The following is an 18,766-nucleotide window of genomic DNA, read 5'->3' as shown; positions in this document are numbered from 1 at the left end:
TTGTTTTTGTTCCCGGCAATCACTTCCTTGCTTCCCACAAAGTTCTGGGATATACCTGATCAGGTCCCAGGGATTTTTCCACCTTTATGCATTTTAAGATTTCCAGCATCTCCTCCTCTGTGATATGGACAATTTTCAAAATATCGGAATTTATTGCTCCAAATTCTCTAACTTCCATTTCCTTCTCCACAGTAAACACTAAGACAGAAATACTCTTCTAGAATCTCACCTGTTTCCTGTAGTTCCCTAAATAGACAGCGTTGTTGATGTTTAAGGGGCCCTATTCTCTCCCTAGTTACTCTTTTGCCCTTAATGTATTTGTAGAATTTCTTTGGGTTCTCTTAAACCCTATTTGCCAAAGTTATCTCATGTCCCCTTTTTGCCCTCCTGATTCCCCCTTAAAGCATATTCCTATTGCCCTGGTACTCCAAGGGATTAATTCGATCCCAGCTGTCTAGACCTGACATATGCCTCCTTCTTTTTCTTGACCAGAGCTTTAATTTCTCTAGTCATCCAGCATTCCCTATACCTACTGGCCTTGCCCTTCACACTAATAGGAAAATATTGCTTCTGGACTCTTGTTATCTCATTTTACAACCGCCCCTCTACCTACAAATAGCCTTTCCCAAACACCTTTTCAAAGTTGATGCCTAATACCATCAAAATTGGTCCTACTCCAATTTAGAACTTTAACTTTTAAATCAGATTTATCCTTAGGTGCTCTCCCACTGACACCTCAGTTACTTGCCCTGCCTTATTTCCCAAGAGAAGGTCAAGTTTTGCTTCTTCTCCAGTAGGTTCATCCACATATTGAATAGGAAAATTTTCATGTACACATTTAACAAATTCCTCCCCATCCAAGCCCTTAACACTATGGCAGTCCCAGTCAATGTTTGGAAAGTTAAAATCCCCAAACTTTCTTGCGGATATCTGAGATCTCCTTGCAAATTTGATTCTCAATTTCCTGCTGACTATTGAATGGTGTATGGTACAATCCCAATAAGATGATCATCCCCTTCTTATTTGTCCATTACACCCAAATAACTTCATTATACATCCTCCCAGGAATATCTTCCCTAAATGCAGCCATAATGTTATCCCTAACCAAGAACACTACTCCCCCTCCTCTCTTTGCCCCCTTTCTATCCTTCCTATAGCATTTACACCTTGGAACATTAAGCTTCCAGTCCTGCCCTTCCCTGAGCCATGCTTCTGTAATAGCTATGATATCCCAGTCCCGTGTTCCCAACCATGCGCTGAGTTCATCTGTTTTACTGGTCAGGCCCCTTGCATTGAAATAAATGCAGTTTAATTTATCCTTCTCTACCTTGTTCTTGCCTGCCTTGACCATTTGACTTGCTCCTCTTCTCAACTATGCAAGCCTTGGACTTATCTCTTTTCTCACTATCTCTTTGTGTCCCCCCACTAGTTTAAATCCTCCTGAGTAGCACTAGCAAAACTCCGCGCCAGAATATTGAGCCCCTTGAATTCAGTTGAAACCATCCTTCTTATACAGGTCACTGCTACCCCAGAAGAGATCCCAATGATCCAAAAGTACAAATCCCTGCTGCCTGCACCAGCTCCTCAGCCACGCATTCATCTTCTCTATCTTCCTATTCCTACTCTCACTAGCACCTGGCACAGGGAGTCATTCAGATATTACTATCCTTGAGGACCTAGTTTTAACCTTCTGCCTAGTTTCTTGTATACTATCTTCAGAACCTTGTTCCTTTCTCTTCCTACGTCATTGGTACCAACGTATACAACGACCTCCTCCTGCTCCTATTTGTGAATATTCTGCATCCTGTCCAAGACATCCTTGACCCTTGCACCCAGGAAGACAACAGCCCATCCTAATGTCTTACTGTCAGCCACAAAAACATCTAACTGTGCCCCTGACTAGAGAGTCCCTTATCACAATCGACCACTTGGAATCTGACATACACCTCATTACAGCAGAGCCGGTCTTGGTCCCAGAAACCTGGCTGTCAGAGCTACATTCCCCTGTGAGTCCATAACCCCCTACATTTTCCCAAACAGCATACTTGTTTGAGATGGGGATAGCCATAGAAGACTCCTTCGCTGCCTGCCTACCTCTCCTAGGTTACCTTTTCTAGAGGTAACTTTATCTGCTGTTTTTCTACCTTCCTGCAACTGCCATCCATCACATCCCCTGGTTCCTGTACATTTCTCAAAGCGTTTAACTGCCATTCCAACCAATCCATACGATCCAATAGGATTTGCTATCAAACACACATTATGCAGACATAATCATCAGGAACATTGAAATTGTCCCTAACTTTCCACATCCGACAGGTAGAGCACATCACTCTGTTAAAGGCTATCTCTACACCTTTATCTACAAACCCACAAAATAGCACAGTCTTACTTATCTAGGATAACTAAACACTAATGTTTTATATTAAAAAAATTTAATCAAGAGACAGATCTCAGTAAAACATATAGAAAAATACCCTCACCCTACTCACTATTATAGATTTACAAAAAAAGTCAAGATTGATAAGTTTTATAAATCTTAAAAACAAAAACTTAGTTAATCAATGAAATCCTACACTCCCAACTGTGAGTAGTTCCAATAATGAGGTCTCGCCAGGGTCAGCTGTGAAGTTTACTGTTTAGTTTTCTTGGACCGAATTCCAATTTCTAGAGATGCTTGTAACTTCACAGTCAATCAACTGTGCAGGTTAGCTGCTTGGTCGGTCAGCTGTGAAGGTAGGATTTAGGTTGACAAAAAGAATTCATACATACATTGTACATTCATTGGGAAAATATGAGTCATGAGGACTCCCCATTTCTGCTGAATTTCCATGGCATTGGATTCCTGGTAGAACTAAGATTGAAGGTGAACTGTTCCTGCTAAATCTCCAAGCCAACAATTGCCAATCAATGAACTGCCTCTTCTCAAGTTATATAAGATGATGTCTCATTTTTCCAGTTTGGTTTCTTGTGTCCAAGTCCTGATGAGTGCAAGATGGAAAACTTTAATTCGTAAATCCAGACCTGTTTTGGCATTCATGCTGGCAGAGTCTATGCTACTACTAATCTATACTATTCATGAAAAAGGTTATAAATTAAAAGCCTGAGGTAGAGTTGAGAGCCATCTTTGCCAAAGGGGCGACTTCACAAATCTTTAAAAAGAACAAGATAGGTCTTTCTCTGATGTAGCACTGTGTAAATGCAATATATGCTGTGATATGGAGCCAAAGTTGTAGGTCTAAGTGTTTACAGATTTAGAGAAGGAAACAGCGCTGGCAAGTTAATTTTCCATCGACTCATGGGAGAACATTTGTAACAGCTGATCGTCATGTGAATACTGCCAGCCAACTTTCCAAAATGGCATCTGGATCTTAAGTACATGTTCAATAGGGCTCTGTCAGATTTGCCAACTATCCACTAATGGCAGTTTCTAATAAGGAATTAATTAGGATTATTTTAATAGCTAGCCTTCCTGCTTTCTAGCAGATGTCTCAGGGAAGAGGAAACTGCTCTGAAAGGAAACCATGACAAAGATGCCTACCCAGATACCAACTGAAGTTTTATCTTACATGGCTTAAGCCTAACCAAAATTTCACATTTCTGTGAGCAATACTACACCACCAGATTTGCTTACTGCAGCCTGATATCCACATTCAATGCCATGTGCTGTCACAGGCTCACTCTCAACCATTATCTCTATCAGCACCACCTCACACTATCTCAAAGCTGCCCTGATCCTAGGTCCATTTCAAATTTTGTCTTGTTCAATACTTCAACAAGGAAAATTTTCTCTTCCTTTCAGCTACTAAGAAACTCGAAAAACTCAAGGCTACTGATACCCTTCTGAATCCTTCCTCTGCTCCACTTTCCTCTGGCTCCATCGCTTCATCTAATCCCTCTTCTTACCAAGTTTTCACTATACCATCCGATCTCCGCCCCCCCCCACTCTGGTACTGAGTGACTTGTGGTCAACAAAGGATTTAGCTTTATCCCTTTATGCGCCCACCTCAACGAAGTTTGGGCACCACCTGATGCTGAACTCTTCTTCTGTCATCTTCACCTCCATGCCCACATCTTTGGACAGGAGTCCTCTCCCTGCCACACAGGCCTTTTCATTCATCTCCAAGCAATCCCTCCACTTAGACCTCTCTCTCTCTCTGGCCTTTTGTCAACACTTGATCTCTTCATTGAGAACTGCAGCCACAACATTGGCTGCTTTAATTTCTCTGCTCCACTCATACATTCCAATCTTTCACCCCCACCCGCCATGATGCACTGCGCTCTCTCAGGTCTAACCTTGAGTTTATTATAAATCTTGCTTTGAAAGGTTGTCGCCTGGCTTGCTGACATTTACTTTGCAGAGGCTGAGCACTAACTGTCAGACACTTACTTCTATCCTCCCAGATCATGACCCTACTTGATTAGTAAGGGGATCAAGGGTTATGGGGAGAAGATGGGAGAATGCGGTTGAGAAACGTATCAGCCATGATCAAATAACAGAGTAGACCTGATGGGCCAAATGGCCTAATTCTGCTCGTGTATCTGATGGTCTCATTGTTCTATCTCTGAACATTGAGCTGTTATTCCAAGACAGTTACTCATCTCATATGGAGCTTTTACCTCCACAACTTTACACCTCATAGTCCCCTAACCCTGCATAGTCCACTTCAACCTTCTTTCTAAATCCACAAACAGGACTGCAGTATAACAGCCATGATTTCAGACTGTTCCTGCCCCATGGAACTTATTCCTTCTTATCTAGACTCTCTATTTCTTCCCCCGTGTTCAGTTTCTCCCCACTTATGCTTGTGATTCTTTTAATTCTTTACGTTGGTTCCACAATTTTTAGTTTTTTGGCCATAGTCGTCTCCTCTTCATCATACTGGTGCACACCGTCTACACATTCGTCTCCCATCAGGATGGTCTGAAGTCTCTCTGCTTCTTCCTTGAAAGGAGGCCTGAACAGCAAGCATCCACTAAAACCCTCATTCACCTGGCTGAGCTTGTTCCCACTTTGCACAACTTCTCCTTCAACTCATCTCACTTTCTCCAAATCGAAGATGTTGCTACAGATACACATATGTGTTCCAGATATGGCTGTCTCTTTGTGAGGTGTGTGGAGCATTCCTTGTTCCAGTCCTACTCAGGGACCCCACCCACAATTCTTCCTTCGATATAAAAGAGTATACAATTAGTGTGTGAACCAGCCTGTGACTTAAGCACTGAACTGAAAAACATTGGAAATAAGGAGATTGAAGAACAGAAGTTCTTGGAAAAATCAAAACAGCACCTCATTGAATCCTGTGGATTCCTGCAATTAAAAGGCTTCCCCTGTACTTTTTTGCCACTTCTAACATCCATGTGAGTTTGTTTATACATGTCTATATATATATGTCTGCAGGGATTTAAGAAATGGGTTAGAGTTTCAATGAGTTTCAAGTTGCTTCTTAAGTTAAGAAACCTGGTCATTGTCTTCTTTTAACCTGAATTCATCAGACAGGTAGATCAGGGGCTTTAAGTACTTTGATCAGAAATAAGGTGGATGAACTTAGAGCATGGGTCAGTACTTGGAAGTACGATGTTGTGGCCATTACAGAAATTTGGGTAACTCAGGGACAGGAATGGTTGTTGGAAGTTCCGGGATTTAGATGCTTTAACAGAAATAGGGAGGGTGGTAAAAGAGGCGGGGGAGTGGCATTGCTAATCAGGGTGAGTATAGCAGCTACTGAAAGGCAGATCGAGAATGATTTGTCTACACAGTCAGTTTGGGTTGAGGTCAGGAGCAAGAAAGGAGCAGTCACTTTGTTGGGGTTTTTTCACAGACCCCCTAATAGTTGCAGAGAAGTAGAGAAGTGGATTGGGAGGCAGATTCTGGAAAGGTGCAGGAGTCACAGGGTTGTAGTCATGGGTGACTTCAACTTTCCAAATATTGATTGGAAACATTTTAGTTGTAATAGTTTAGATGGAGCGGATTTTGTCCAGTGCGTTCAGGAAGGATTCCTGACACAGTATTTAGATAGACCAACACAACGAGAGGCCACTTTGGACTTGGTGCTTGGGACCGGGCCAAGTGTTAGACCTGTTGGTAGAAGAGCATTTTGGTGGTAGCGATCATAACTCTCTTATTTTTACTATAGTCATGGAAAAGGATAGACACATACAACAGGGTAAGGTTTATAATTGGGGGAAGGTTAATTATAATTCTGTTAGGCAAGAGCTAGGTAACATAAAATGGGAACAGATGCTGTCAGGGAAGATGTGGAGATTGTTTAAGGAATGCATGCTGCGTGTGATCGATATGTTTGTCCCTAGCAGGCAGGGAAGATGCGGTCGAGTGAGGGAGCCTTGGTTCTCAAGAGAGGTCGAACGACTAGTTAAGAGGAAGAAGGATGCTTATGTAAGGTTTAGGAAACAAGGATCAGAAAAGGCTCCAGAGGGATACAAGTTAGCCAGGAAAGAGCTGAAGAAAGGGCTTAGGAGAGCTATAAGGGGGCATGAGAAAACCTTGGCAGATATGATCAAGGAAAACTCCAAGGCTTTTTGCAATACGTGAGGAATAAGAGAATGACCAAAATAAGGGTAGGGCTGATCAAGGATTGTAAAGGGAATTTGTGCACAGAGCCTAAAGAGAGAGGAGAGGTCCTTAATGAATACTTTTCTTCGGTATTCACAACTGAGAGGGACCTAGTTGTAGGAGAGGACAGTGTGAAATAGGCTGGTGGGCTAGAGGAGGTGGATATCAGTAAGGAAGATGTACTAGGAATTTTGGGGAAGATAGATAAATCCCCTGGGCCTGATGGGATTTATCCAAGGATTCTATGGGAAGCGAGGGAAGAGATTGCAAAGCCTTTGGCGATGATCTTTTTGTCCTCACTGTCCACGGGATAGTGCCGGAAGATTGGAGAGTGGCAAACGTCATTCCCTTGTTCAAAAAAGGGAATGGGATAACCCCAGAAATTACAGGCCAGTTAGTCTTATTTCAGTGGTGGGCAAATTATTGAAAAGGGCTCTGAGAGATAGGATTTATGATCATTTTGATAGGCACAGTTTGATTCATGATTTGTGAGGGGTAGATCATGCCTCACAAACCTTATTGAATTCTTTGAAGAGGTGACCAAACACATGGATGAAGGTAGAGCAGTGGATGTGGTATACTTGGATTTAAGTAAGGCGTTTGATAAGGTTCCCCACGGTAGGCTCATGCAGAAGGTAAGGAGGCATGGGTAGGGGGAAATGTGGCAGATTGGATTCAGAATTGGCTGACCCTTAGAAGACAAAAAGTGATAGTGGATGGAAAATATTCAACATGGTGCTCAGTTACGAGTGGTGTACCACAAGGATCTGTTCTGGGTCCTCTTCTATTTGTAATTTTTGTAAATGATTTGGATGTAGGAGTGGAAGGGTGGATTAGTAAGTTCTCGGACGAAATGAATGTGGGTCAAGTTGTGGATAGTGCAGAGGTTACAAAGGGACATTGATAGGATGCAGATCTGGGCTGAGAAGTGGCAGATGGAGTTTAACCCTGAAAAGTGTGAGGTGATTCATTTTGGAAGGGCAAACTTGAAAGCAGAATACAGGGTTAACGGAAAGATTCTTGGCAGTGTGGAGGAGCAGTGGGATCTTGGGGTTCACGTCCACAGTTCCCTGAAAGCTACCACCCAGGTGGTTAGAGTTGTTAAGAAGGCATATGGTGTGTTAGCTTTCATTAATAGAGGGATTGAGTCCAAGAGCTGTGAAGTTATGCTCCCGCTATACAAAACTCTGATTCGGCCACATCTGGGGTATTGTGTCCAGTTCTGGTCGCCTCATTACAGGAAAGATGTGGAAGCGTTGGAAAAGGTGCAGAGGAGATTTACCAGGATATTGCCTGGAATGGAGGAAAGGTTGAGAGAGCTAGGTCTTTTCTCTTTAGAACGACGAAGGATGAGAGGTGACTTGATAGAGGTGTACAAAATGATCGGAGGTATAGATAGAGTGGACAGCCAGAGACTTTTTCCTAGGGTGGAGTTAACTATTATGAGGTAGCATAGTTTTAAAGTGAGTGGAGGTAGATATAGGGGAGACATCACAGGTAGGTTCTTTACTCAGAGAGTGGTAGGGACGTGGAATGCATTGCCAGAGAGGGTAGTGGAGGTGGCCTCATTAGGGGCATTTAAGCGACAATTGGATAGGCATATGGATGATAGTATAAGGTAGTGGTGGAGGTTAGATAGACCTTAGGTTTAGCGTAAAAGTTTGACACAACATCATGGGCCGAAAGGCTTGTACTGTGCTGTACTGTTCTACGTTCTATGATTAAATCTTTACAAAGATGATCCCAGGTGTAGTGGGGCTCGAATATCAGCTCACTTTCCCAATAAAGACCAAAAGAACTGAGGATACTGTAAATCAGGAATAAAAACAGAAGTTGCTGGAAAAGCTCAGCAGGTCTGGCAGCATCTGTGAAGAAAAAAGTCAGAGTTAACGGGTCCGGTGACCCTTCCTCAGAACTAATGATGGAACTCTTCGGGCTCTATTTTTTATCCTATCGTATACTCCCTACCTCATCCCCCTCTCTATTTTCTGCGTATAAACCAACATTTACCCAGCTACCATCAGTTCTGAGGAAGGGTCACCGGATCCAAAATGTAAACTCTGATTTTTCTTTGCAGATGCTGCCAGACCTGCTGAGCATTTCCAGCAACTTCTGTTTTAGCTCACTTTCCCAAGTAGGTTATAACAATCAGCAAAAGAAAGGAGAAACTTTATTATAGAACGTCTATAAGAGGCATTGCAGAAATTCCCCAAAGCCTCCATTTCAAATGCATGATCCTTACTATCTAGAAGGACAAGGTCAGCAGATACATGGGAATGCCAGCATCTGCAGGTTCCCTGTCAAACCACTCACCATCCTGACTTGAAAATATATTGGCATTCCTTCCATGTCGCTGGGTCAAAATCCTGAAATTCCCTTCCTAATGGCATTGTTGGTGGACCTACACCTAATGGATTGCAGTAGTTCAAGCGGGCAACTCATTGCCACATTCTTAAAGCCAACTGGGGCTAGGCACCAAATGCTGCCCAACCAAAGAAGCCCACAACCCATTATGATTTGAAATGTGTTGCCAGATAGGGAGTTTGATACAAATTCAATGGCAGCCTTCAAAAGAAAATTGGATGAATGTCTGAAGTAAATAACTTTTTTGTGTATGGTTAAAGAACAGGGCTGGAGATGGAAGTGAAGGCAAGTGGAGCTAACTGGACTGAAAAAGTCAGCCTGGACTCAACGAGCTGAAGTGGTTCCTACTATGATGTACTATCCTATAATATGTTGGCAAGGACCAATTAGACTGTTTGATGTAATTTTTTTTATTATTATTAATCCCTATAGTGTGGAAACAGACCATTCAGCCCACCAAGTCTACACTGCCCCTCTGAAAAGCATCCCACCTAGACCCATTCCCCTAATATTCCTATGTCTAACCCACCTAACCTAAACATCCCTGGGCACTATAGCATGGCTCATCCACCTACCCTGCACATTTTTGGACTGTGGGAGGAAACCCACACAGACACAGGGAGAATATGCAAACTCCACACAGACAGTTGCCTGAGGTTGGAATTGAACTCAGGACCCTGGTGCTGTGAGGTAGCAGTGCTAACCACTGAGCCACCATGCCATTTTTAATTGCTATTCTTTCCAAGAACCCCTTATTCGCTGATGAACTATTACTGTTAAAGTCTCAATTCCTTCCTGTTGTCCTGAAGGATGTGACATTTGTTGTCAAATGACCAATCACTGAGAAATGGACAATGAGATGACCAATCAAGGACTGACCATGCAGGCTGCAAACTTAAACTGGGGATCAGAGAAGGCATCCCAGTGTGATAACTGGTGCTCTTGAGAAATGGTAGCCTACTCAACTGTTGAGAGACCAGATTAAAGGAGAACTGATTGTCTAATCCAATCCAACTGTCAAACAGTCCATGCAAACAACCCATGTGGATGCTTGAAGGTAATGCTTGTAGGATTAACACAATGGAAGCACCAAATAAACTTGCTTGTGAGTGTAGGTTTGGTAGTTTTGAGTTGTTGTTACCCAGACTAAGTGCATGAATAAAGAATAGGAGTAGCATACATCCTTTTGTTTGATACCCATGTCTGGTCCCAGCCCAACCTGATAATTCAGCCATTAATTGTTACATTTGTAGGGAAGAACGAAGCTGGAATCCATTCATATAAAATGGCCACCAAGTAATCAAATAGGAAATTCTGAAGAAAATCCAGAAAATAATGAGAATGTGGAACTTGCTTCCTTTGGAATGGTTGAGCTGAAATGTCTAGATGCATTTAAGGGGAAGTTAGATATGAATATGCTGGAAAGCGGATTAAATGATGAAGAATTGAAAGGTAGTTCAGTAATGGCAACCATGAAACTATCATCAATTGTCATAAAATCCCAACTGGTTTAGTAATGTATTTTAGGGAAAGAAATCTTTACATCATCTTGACAACATGTGACCCCAGGCCTCTGGCAATGTTCATGACTATTAACCGCCCTGTGAAGTGATGTAGTAGCCCGTTCATTTCAAGTGCAGTTAGGAATAATCTACGAATATTGGCCTTGTAAGAATTCTTTGCCACTATAGATTGACTAACATAATTACATTGATATCTATAGAAACAGAGGTAGTAGGAACTGCCGATGCTGGAGAATCTGAGATAACAAGGCATAGAGCTAGATGAACACAGCAGGCCAAGCAGCATCAGAGGAGCAGGAAAGCTGACGTTTCGTGTCTCACCCAAAACGTCAACTTTCCTGCTCCTCTGATGCTGCTTGGCCTGCTGTGTTCTTCCAGCCCTACACCTTGTTATCTATAGAAACATGTATGTTTGTATTAGTATGACTTAAACTACTGCCTCTATTTCCTGGTTGCCATTAGGTCAGATTCAACAGGCTTCATCATACGAAATCAACTAAAATACTGTGGAGGATGACTATGGGCATTCTTGATTTGTTTTTTTTTACTGAAGCAGAGTTACTGAAAAAGCATGATTGTGTTTGGTCATCGTTCTAAACGCAAAGCTTTTTTGCAAAGAATGTTTCGGCATATTGAATACAATTTCCAGACATACTACAAACATCAAGATGATTGTGTGATGCAGACACAAATAACTAAAGAAATGAGTTGTGCATTTTTTTTAGCAACATTGACAACTTTCATTAGGGAACGTAAATTAGATAGCAGACTTAATGAAATTAGATAGTTATCCTGTCTCTTCATGGAGCTAAAATCACTGTATGAAAATCCTACACAAAATGCTTTATCATTTATTAAGTTATTGATAAACAGGTTTGAGATACTTTAGTCAGACTCTTTGACTCCAGTGACTGAATAATGCCCAGCTTGCATTAGGGTGGATTAAATAATGTTCTCATATAAAACTTAACCTCATTCAAAAAACTTCTGGAGAAAGGTTGTGGGCATTCTTGGTTTGATTGTGTTTGGTAATAGTTCCATAACAAATCTCTTTTGTAGACTTTGAAATAATTCCAGATGATGTTGTTGCTAGATAAGTCAGAACCAGACTGAAATCTGGCTTGATTGATGATATTTTGTATTTTTTAGTGTGTTTCAGTGAAAGGGACTTTCACTGAAACACAAACAGGCAATGCTGCAGACTTGGTTTTAACAATAAAACAGAAGATTATTAATGACCAAAATGACAAAATAGAACAAATCAAACTATTGATATGAATAAAAACTGAAAGAACTGCGAATGCTGTAAAACAGAATCAAAGACAACAATTGCTGAAAAAACTCAGCAGGCCTGGCATCATCTATGGAGAGAAATCGGAGTTAATGTTTCAGGTTGAGTGACCCTTCCTCAGAATTATTGAGGTCCTGAAACATTAACTCTGATTTCTCTCCACAGATGATGCCAGACCTGATGAGCTCTTCCAGCAATTACTATTTACATGAAACACAATTTTGAGTTTTCAGAACACATGGTAAAATTAATTCCAAGAACACTCCTTTATATTACTCATACCAGAGAGAGAGATCCTTCTCTATCCCACATAGGGATTGACTTTGCTGTGGCTTCTGTTCCCAGTGGTAAGAATTTGACAGTGGTTTCCTTGATTTGTCATTGTATGACTGAGCTTAGTCCATCTCAGTGTTCCTGATTTACAGCATCCGCAGTTCTTTCAGTTTTTATTTAGACCATCTCAGCTTCACATAAGTCTTTCAGATTTTTACCCAAATATTTCTGCTCAAGAACTTTAAACCAAATTCCTTACATAGAGCTAGCCTCTTTCTTAAAAGTCCTAAATCACCTTTCTCAGGTGCCACTCTTTTACACATGCAGCTTCAGCCAAGACTTCTGTAAACTATCCCAAACCGAAACTAAAAACACTTTCTTCAAAGTTATTGAAAACTACAGATGTTGGAGATCACAGCGAGTCAGACAGCATCCATGGAGTGAGAGCAAGCTAAAGTTTCGAGTCTAAATGACTCTTCATCCGTTGATGATGTTGAATGGAGAGTAAGGAAGACCATGTCTGGAGATGACTTTGAACAGGACAGTGATGGAATAGAAAACCAATGAAATGGACCAGAGCAGGTATTACCCAGTTTGACAAGGAAGAGAAGGGGTTTAAAAGACCTTGGGGAAAAAGGACTCATTTCTGCAGTTGTGTAGAGCAGTTGTGTAGAGCAGTTTGGTCACTTGCTCTGAAATCGCTTTAAGACATCTGGTGATGGATCAACCAGTTGAGGCAGAAGTTGGTTTCTGGGATTTCTAAGCCACCAGTGGCATTGTGAGAATGTACTATTGCTTAATGGTGTAATAAAGATGTACCACATTATTTGGAATTGAAAAATACCACCAGCGATGCCTTTGCAAGAGTTTCCCCATCTGGTGGTTAGGAAGGCAATCCAACAATTTCCTAATTTCCTAAATCAATCTGTACAGTGTTAATTCATAAATCACTCAAAACCAAAAGTAAGACGAATGCCAGATGACAAACTCTTGAAGTAAGTGCAAAAGCAGAAAGTGCACAAAACTCTAAACAACTCAATTACCCAACTCTTGAAGCACTACCTAGGGCAAATGGTGAAAAACTGCAATGCTCTGATATGCAGAGGGATTGGGTGCCTCTGTGAATAAATTGCAAAATATTAGTATGGAGGTGCTGTAAGTAATTAATATAGCTAATAAAATCTATTGTGAGGGGAATTGAATACAAAAGTTATACAGGCAATGGTGAGACCATGTCTATAGTATTGTACACTGTATTGATCACCTCTTTTAAGCAAGGACGTAAATTCTGTTGGTAGCAGGTCAGAAAATGTTTACCAGATTTACACTTGGATTGGGTGAATGCCTTATGAGGAACAGTTGGATAGGTCTGGCTTGTATGTGCTGAGGTTTAGAAGAGAAAGGGATGACTTGATTGAAATAAAAGATCCTGAGAGGCCATGACAGCTGTGGAGAGGAGGCAGAGCTGCATAAACTCTTGGTAACAAGAGAGTTCAAGGTTGTTTGAAGTAAGCAGGAATGTGGATTTGAGGTTACTATCAGATCAACAATGATCTTATTAAATAGCAGCGCAAGCTCAAGGGATTGAATAGCTTACCCCTGTTCCTTGTTTGTACATTCCACAATGCTGCTACTCCAAATGTGCCAGACTGCAGATTGCACAACCTCAGAACCTTTTGAGCTGCAATGGAAACAATTCATTCTCATTCTTGACAAATGACTCGGTAAGAAGTTACTCCTCCATCCTGCAGATTCGACCAGAATTGATTGACCACCTCTAATAGCCCTGGAAAAGCTGATGATGAATTGCCTTCTTGAATCACTACAATCCTGACACTGTCGATACATCCATATTGCTGTTAAGAAGGGCACTCCTGGACATTGGCACAGCAACAGTGAGTGGACGCATTGCAGTTTGGGGGCAGGATGGTGTGTGATTTGGAGGGAACCTTGCAAGTGACAGTATTCCCACAGCAGATGTGTATAGATATGACGGTAGAGTTTATAGATTTGGAAGATGCTGTTGAAGGTGTTTGGGTGAATTGCTGTAGTGCATCTTATAGATGGTACACGCTGCTTATACACTACATCAGTGCTGGAGGGAGTAAATGCTAAGATGGCAAATGAAGTGTCGATAAACCAGGTTGCTTTGTCATGGATGGTATTGAGCTTCTTGAGTGTTGTTGAAGCAGCACTCATCCAGACAATGGAGAATATTCCATCACACTACCAAACCTGTATATTGTAAACGTTGGATAGACTTTAGGCAATAGGAGAATTAGTCACCACAGAATTCCTCACCTCTGACTTGCTCTTGTAGCCACAGTATATAAATTGCTGGTCCAATTTAGTTTCTGGTCAATGGTAATCCCAAAATGTGTTGTAAGAGGCAGGTTCAGTGATAATAAGAGCGTTGAACATAAAGCGAAGATGGTTAGATGGTTTTGTCTTCTTGGAGATGGTCATTGCTCAACACTGTGTCACGTCAAAATTATTTGCCATTTATCAGCCCAAACCTAGACATTGTGTAGGTCTTGCTGCCTATAGACACAGGATGCTTCAGTATCTGAAGAATCATGAATGGTGCTGCACTATGTGAAATCACAAGTGGACATCGCTTCTGACCTTTTGATGGAGGGAAGGTTATTGTTGATGTAGCTGAAGATGGTTGGGCTTAGAACACAACTTTAAGGAACTCCAACAACTACAGTCATCTTCCTTTGTGCCAGGTATGAATCCAACCAGTGGTGAGGTTTCCTCCTGACTCACATTAATTCCAGATAACAAGGTGTAGAGCTAGATGAACACAGCAGGCCAAGCAGCATCAGAGGAGCAGGAAAGCTGACATTTCCGGTCGAGACCCTTTTTCTGAAGAAGTGTCTCGACCCGAAACGTCAGCTTTCTTGCTCCTCTGATACTGCTTGGCCTGCTGTGTTCATCCAGCTCTACACCGTGTTATCTCAGATTCTCCAGCATCAGCAGCTCCTACTATCTCTGTCACATTAATTCCAGTTTTGTTCAGATGTCTTGGTGCCAATATTCAGTTACTCTCACTTTGCTCTTTAAGTTAGCCTTTTTATCCATGTTTAGAATAAGATTACAATAAGATCAGCAATTAAATGGCAGCACACAAATCCAGCATCAAATTATGTCCAATCAAATGCTTTTTATGGCACTGTCAATTATCAGAAAGCTAAGGAAATTCGGCAAGTCCACAATGATTCTTACCAAATTTTATAGATGCCATGAAGTGGAAGCGCTGGTGTTGGACTGGAGAGGACGAGGTCAGAAATCACACTACACCATATTATAGTCCAACAGGTTTATTTGAAAACAGAGGCTTTCGGAGTGTAGCCTCTTCACTTGATGGGGCTACACTTTGAAAGTTTGTGTTTGCAAATAAAACAATTGGACTATACCTGATGTCATGTGATTTCTGACCATAGAAAGCATCCTCTCTGGATGCATCACAGCTTGGTATGGCAACTGCTCTGCCCAAGGCAACAAGAAGTTACAGAGAGTTGTGAATGCTGCCCAGTCCATCACAAAAACAAAAATTCCATCCATTGACTCCGTCTACATTTCCTGCAGCCTTGGGAGAGCAGCCAGCATAAGTGAAGATTCCCTCACCTGAGTTATACTCTCTTCCATCAGGCAGAAGATACGAGAGTTTGAAAACACATACCAACAGATTCAAAAACATCTTCTTCCCTGCTGTTATCAAAGTTATGAGCAAACTTCTCATATATTGGAGCTGATCTTTCTCTGCATCTTCTCTGTAGCTGTAGCACTATATTCTGCCTTCTATTCTATTACCTTGATGTGCTTATGCAAGGAATGATTTGTCTGGTTAGCACGAAAAACAATATTTTTCACTGTATCTTGGTACATGTAACAATAATAAATCAAATCCAAACAAATTAAATCACTGCTGATTATTGAGAATATAATTATAAGCAATAATTGGCTGGTTAGAAACTGTCTTGCATCTTCTGGGCAGAACACTGCTTTTTCTCATTTAAATCAAAGATTTGGATGTGAATGTAGAAGGCATGCTTAGTAGGTTTGCAAATGATGCCAAAATTGATAATGTAGTGGACAGTCAAGAATGTTACCTCAGAGAACAACAACACCATGATCGGATGGGCCAACCAGCTGAGAAGTGGCAGATGGAGTTTAATTTAGATAAATGTGAGGTGTTGCATTTTGGTAAGGTAAATCAGGGTGGGACTTATACTGTGTGAGATTTGGCTGGCAACAAGTAATTGATTGTTTTGCAATTGTGGCTAATTGTGGATGCCAAATGCTATCAACCTGACAACAATTCTCTGAATGGTTTCTGGACAGCTGATGAACAGCTTGTGGGTGTGAATGCTACTGGGAGAAGTCTTTGGACTGTTGGAAGAGTAGGTTGTGTGTGTACATCCTTGTGGTAAAAATGCATGAATCCTGGAGAAAGTCAGTTTTTCTTTGATCAGTTGCTATTAATTGCTGCCTTTAATCAGTAATTAATAGGTTTTATGTTAGCATACCAAATGCTTTGTGCTTCTACAAACAAGTGAAAGAATCTAGAGAAAGGAGATTGAAGAACATAACGTCCTGGCAAGCCAGAAGGAATACCTCCATGGATCCTATAGACTTGTGCTATTGAACTCAGTTTCCCAGTTTTTTTATTTTCCTCTTGGCCCATAAAGCCAATTTTGTTTTTGTTTGTCAGTGCACTTTCCCAAGTGGGTCAAAATATTAATGCTTTCAGCCATCTCTTGATATCATATGCAGTTATTCAAATTGGTGGGTAATTGATATCTGTGATTTTGGGGATGTCAGGAGGTAGTCGAGGTAAATCATCAACTTGACACTACTGTCTGAAGGTAGAAGCAAATGCATTAGCCTGGTCTCTTGCAGTGATGTACTAGGCTTGCCCATCATTGTGGATAGGAATGTTTGTAGATCCTCCTCATCCTGTTAGTTGTTTAATTGTCCACCAGAATTAATGACTGCATGTTGCAGGACTGCAGAGCTTGGATTTAATCTATTGACTTTGGGATGACTTAGTGCTGTCTGTCACTTGCTGCTTATTTTGTTTGGAATGATCCTGTCTTGTAGCTTCACAAGGCTGATATCTTATTGTTAGGTATACTTGGGTACCACTCCTGGCCTACCTTTCTTCACTCTCATTTGAATCAGGTTGATTTCAGTACTTGGAAGTAATCATGGTGGGATGTTATCCCGGGCTATAAAGTTACAGATTGTGGCTGTATACAATTTTGTTGTTGCAGGTGCCCAGTTTTGAGCTTCTAGGTCTGTTCAAAGTCAATCTGTTTTGAATGAGGTAGTACTACACAACACAATGGAGGGTATCCCCAATACAAAGGGTTTTCTCTCTTATTGGTTTGCTCACCAGTTATCACTGACCAGTCTCACAGCTATTGCCCTTTAAGATATAACCAGACCAGTTAACAATGATGCTAACAAGCCACTTTTGATGATGGACATTGAAGTCCCTTGCCCAGACTACATTATCCACCCTTGCCAGCCTTAATGTTTCTTCCAGTTGTTTTTCAACATGGGGGAGTACTGATTCATCAGCTAAAGGCACAGTAGGTTGAATTCAATAGGAAGTTTCCTTGTCCATGGTTGACCTGATGCCATGAGACTTCATGAGTTTAGAGTCAATGCTGAGGACTCCAAATGCAACTGCCTCCCAATTGTATGACACAATGCTGCTACCTATAGTAGTTATGATCTTGCTTGGGACAGGACACACCCGGGATTAGTGATGGTTCAGTCTGGACAATTGAGTCAGCCATATTTTTGGAAGTCTGGAGTCACATCTTGCCCAGACCAGCTCACTGCAACAGATTTCCATCACTGAAGAACCATTGAGTTAGGGCATTATGTTGAGGTTGTACAGGATATTAGTGAGGCCACTTTTGGAGTATAATGTTCAGTTCTGATTGCCCTGCTACAGGAAGGATATTATTAAATAGAGAAGTTTCAAGGAAGATTTACCAAGATTTGCTGGGACTGGAGTTATAAGGAGAGGTTGGATAGGCTGGGACATTTTTCACTGGAGAGTAGGAGTTGGAGGAGTGACTTTTATAGAGATTTATAAAATTATGAGGGGAATAGATAAGGTGATCTATTTTCCCTAGGGTAGGGGAGTTCAAAACTAGAGGGCATATTTTTAAGGTGAGAGAGGAAGATTTAAAAGTGTCCTGAGGGGCAACCTTTTCATATAGAGGGTGGTTCGTATGTAGAATGAACTGCCAAAGGAAATGTTAGATTCAGATAAAATTACAACATTTAAAAGGCATTTGGGTGGGTACCTGAATCGGAAAGGTTTTGAGGGATACATGCCGAGCAGAGGCATGTGAGACTAGTTTAGTTTGGAAACCTTGGTTGGTATGGAAAAGTTGAACCAAAGGGTCTGTTTCCATGCTGTATGATTCTATGACTATAAAGAGTTTTAGTGAACCAGATGGGGTTGGATGACAACTGACATTTAATCACCATTAGTTTGTTGAACTGAAATTTTGCTGTTGGCTTTGTTGACAGAACATTAGCCATGGCTCTTAATTACTTGTTCAGTGATGGGGGAGGCGATGGCCTAGTGGTATTATCGCCAGAGACGCAGATAATGTTCTCGGGATAGTAGGAACTGCAGATGCTGGAGAATCTGAGATAACAAGGTGTAGAGCTGGATGAACACAGCAGGCCAAGCAGCATCAGAGCAGCAGGAAG

The sequence above is a fragment of the Rhincodon typus genome, chromosome 4, assembly GCF_021869965.1.
Source record: "Rhincodon typus isolate 14 chromosome 4, sRhiTyp1.1, whole genome shotgun sequence".
NCBI classification, from domain to species: Eukaryota; Metazoa; Chordata; class Chondrichthyes; order Orectolobiformes; family Rhincodontidae; genus Rhincodon; species Rhincodon typus.
Note: the sequence above shows the minus strand (reverse complement) of the source record.